The 4,254-nt window shown below is 31.7% G+C and overlaps 1 long non-coding RNA gene across 1 annotated transcript in view; it reads left to right on the plus strand.

Moving 5' to 3' along the window:
• Nucleotides 1-236: 236 nt before the first annotated feature.
• LOC108733998 overlaps nt 237-4,254 on the plus strand; it is an 84,695-nt gene continuing 80,677 nt past the window's right edge. Inside the window, exon 1 of the long non-coding RNA XR_001937312.2 lies at nt 237-1,008. This is a non-coding gene — a long non-coding RNA (uncharacterized LOC108733998). The remainder of the gene's footprint in view (nt 1,009-4,254) is intronic.

A 4,254-nucleotide genomic window follows, 5' to 3' on the forward strand; every position in this document is an offset into this window, starting at 1 on the left:
AGGAACTTAACATCAACTATATTGCCAACTTAAAATACCGCAAATAATAAAACTTAACTACTACCAACATCATCTCAACACTCCCACTTACGTATTAAGTTTTACATTACTTCTTAGTTTTACAAATGTACATCAAAAATATTTAAACTACATGCTTGAACAATGAAACATAATAAATACAGCTAAACTAACANAACCAAAGAATGTAAAAAAAAATTGTTCCGGCCAAAAAAAGTTGTTTTTTGCCATTTATTTAAACAATCGTCATTTAAACAATACCCAACCGAAGTACCGGCTGGCAACCATGCATCGTTGTGTTCAGGAGAATCTTTCGAACAAAACTGCGTAAAAAAATTAATCCCAATATTTTTCCCACTCAGCCGCCCGTATTGCCTGGACTAACAGGTATCTGATGTCCGGCCGTACTGTGCCGGTTAATCCCCTTTTGTCCGAAATCCACGGCCACCTTTTATTAATACGAACCGTACCTTTTATAACAAACAATTAATATACACAATCGTAGCGTCGTCGTCGACGTTCGGCGGTTATTATTGGATGTCGCCTTTGGTATAGAGGGGGACCCAAGTAAACTTGGCGATAAAGACAGACGGTAGCTCATGTCACTAAGGATAAAGTGGGATAAAATGTGGACCAGACGCTTAATCTGGCCGACACGAACTCATAAACAGGAAGTTTTTGCATCGTTCATTTCAAATGGAAGTCGGAGTGAGGATGTTGTAGTGCGCGCAGAAAACGACGCCAAGTGACGATTTTCATCATCGAAATACATTTTTCGTGTTTTCAGTTGAATTTCTTTTTCTACACGTTAAATAATGTTACGTATGCAAAACTAATGCGCTGTATACGCAAGTTAATTGTGCAAAAATAGATTGCTTGCAGAATGTGTTGTGTTATCCGTTGAGAAGTTTTGGCGGGAGATGGATGTTCTGAAATGGCCCGGGGATTTTTACACTTGGAACAATTTCGATGCGTACATGCATCTTTTATGTAGGTAATAGTAAATTAAAATTTAGAAATGATTTATAAAAATGCTCAAAAGTATGTACGACGAGATATATATATTATGAAATTATGTTTTCCCGATTTTATGATTTAACAGTCTGCGTAATTTTTTCAATAGGTGTTACATAGGTACGTTATAAGCAGTATCCCGGTAGTAACGGTGACATTCAGTATATGCAAATGGTCTATTTTCATTCAAAAAATTTGACTTTGAAATCTGTTTTGTAACAACATGACAAACTAAAAACAAAATAATGTAGACGGGTAATTTCCCATTGGAAAAATTTAACGTAAGCAATTCAATTAAACCGACTTAAAATACTATTACAAATAAATAAATAAATGTAGATAACAGAAATAATCTTTTATTAAAGCAGGAGGTAGGTAGTACCTAGTAACATTCATCTTGAAATTTATTTTTTCGCTCAACTAGTAGTTTTGAGTTGGTTTTATTTTTAAAATTTATATTTAACTGCATTAGTAAACGTATGGTAACAATTTCCGAAATGGAAAACGAACGTTGAAATAAACTTTTGAATTTTCGCGATTAAAAACGCGATAACTTCATAAGTATTATTTATAATATATCGAGAACGATCATCTGTTGCCATGATAGTGATATAAATTTTTCAGTATTCTTATTTTTAGACCCTCTATCACCTCCTTTAGGGGTTACTGAATTTCGAAAACGAACATACGACAAATTCGTATTTTCCATTTAAATAACAAATAAAATATTTGAAGCATGATTTCTAAGAAGCGATAATGGATCTGAAAATGCATTTTTAAACGAAATTTGATGCATTACTAAGAATATACTCTATATATATCCTTACACAGAGTTAGTTTTTATTTCGAAGAAATCACACTAACTGCTTTCCTCAAAAATTCTTTTAGATTTTATGAACACTATGATTTCTATTAGGTCATCATATTGATTTTATGGTAAAGTATTTCTTAAAATGAAAAAGTTACAGTATTGATTCAGACTTCTAAAATGTCACTAGTAATTCTCATCGTTATAGGTGACCATGAATCAATCTCTTCCATAAATATATTACTTAATAATATAAAATATAAATGGATTCTATGATCACCGTGTGCAATATTCAGATAGTTAGGGGATTTGAGGCAATTAGTTGTTATACGGTTCTGGTCTTCTACTTTGGGATTACGGATATTGTAATATATTCAAATATGAATAAATAATGAATTAAGTAAGTTTCGGATTTTTTTAAGGGAAAATAATATAATTGAACATGTTTATACGATGACACACCTCGTGGAAGACCCCAACAAATGCCACACCTTTGCCGTGCCCGTGGCCTACACTTCAATATTCTTCAATATTTACTTTGTAGAATACGAACTGATATTGACCCACATTCTAGTGTGAACGAAAAACTACGGAAAAGCGATTTAAAAAAAAAATAATGGGCACATAAATTTATATAAGTAAATTTTTACTTGCTATAAAAATAATAGTATGTATATGCATAGCTAGTAAGATATAGCGACTTTTATGGTCGAATGTAGACCTTGATGATATAAAAAGCTTTTGTTTTATTGCAGATGCAAGACTTATGAAATTCTGAAACTACTCAAAGTTTAAGTAAAATAAGTAATGATGAGGTTGTATCTACCGCATCCACAAAAAAGATGGTAATAACTTAAAAAATGTGAAATCCTTTATATCGATTGGAAAATTGATTTACAATTAGTGCAAAGCATTTAGTAGGTATTAGTATTTCGAATATTAAATAATAGCAAAAACAGCTTTGTGAACCAAATGTATATCCAACCGTTTTAATATAATGTTGAGTATTAACCGTTTTAAATATTAGGAAGCAAGTCGAAGTTTCTGCAGTGGTTGTCTGCGTATTCTATATGAGCATGTAACGTCTATAATGGCCATCCACGATACAACGGCTGGCCAGCTGTATTCGCATTCCTGTAGGATCGATAGTTGAATTCCGCGACCAAGAATTTTCATTTCCCATATCTTATTGAATGTTTGCAATGTGGCGTCTGCGTACCTTTGGGAAATTATGGTTCTACATTATTGTTTGACCGATTGTCAAATAAATAGAAATTACTTTAACTTTAGTACAGAGAAAGGACCTCAGAGGAAAGAAAATTTGAAATAGAATGGATAAAAGTATTATGCTTTCACGAAAGACAAATAAAACCTAAAGAAAATGTTGTTGTAATGATAAGTCTAATTTATAATTTGTGAGATCTTAAATAAAATAGATATATCTGTATGTATNAATTTGTCCACGCACTTTTAATTTTATTTTTCACGAAGTTTTAGAATTGAATGAAGAACGTTCTTCCACATTTTTATTTGTCTCGTAGCATTTTGACATACCTCCCAAACATCCTTGATCGCCTTATATATTTTTTGTAGTTACTGAGGAAGTTAGAAAATACAGCGAAACGTTCTACGAAATTTTAAGTAGTTTCTCTTGGAATCACTACCTTCGTCCAATTCCCTATGATATCATGGACATGAAACGACACTTAACTAATAATAAGTTTATTTGAATTGAAATAAACAAAGCCACTTTATCATTTTTGTCTAGATGTTTATATGTATATATCTTATCAGTAATGATTAGTAGTGTTGTGACCAGATTATTTATTTGCACAAAAGTCGTGTTGATATATACACAATATATGTATGTATGTGCCTACATACTCATTAGTTACTTTCCAAAATATGGCTTTAAGTGGCTTATTACTTTCTATAGTTTGAAAAACTGGCAACAAAGATATTGGCATATGATTTTCAATCAAGGTAGGATTTCCGTTTTTGTAACGTTTGTAGGTACTTTTGATATTTTCAGTATGTTACTATGATGTTCGCATGATTAATTCTATTTATTTTTAAATTGTCTTAACACAAGAGAACTATCTTTCGTGAAGCCCGTACAAGAAACTCACGGATATCCATTCTACATACAGTGGAATTCGTTTATTATGACTCCGCCTATATTGACCAACCGCTTAATATGAAGTAACTGCAGTGTTAAGTTTGGTTTTCATATTAAATTCTCTATAGGAAAGTTTGGATGTAATGACTCCGTTTAAAATGACATATCGTTTATTATGACTGATTCTCAAGAAATCATATCCGGCTATAGTGACCCAAATGATTAATAATAACATTTTCGCTCATTTTTCTGACCCTTCTTATGTATATTGATATTACAATTCATCGTTCTTTTT

This window comes from Agrilus planipennis, unplaced genomic scaffold (assembly GCF_000699045.2).
Source record: "Agrilus planipennis isolate EAB-ADULT unplaced genomic scaffold, Apla_2.0 scaffold36, whole genome shotgun sequence".
Taxonomy (NCBI): Eukaryota; Metazoa; Arthropoda; class Insecta; order Coleoptera; family Buprestidae; genus Agrilus; species Agrilus planipennis.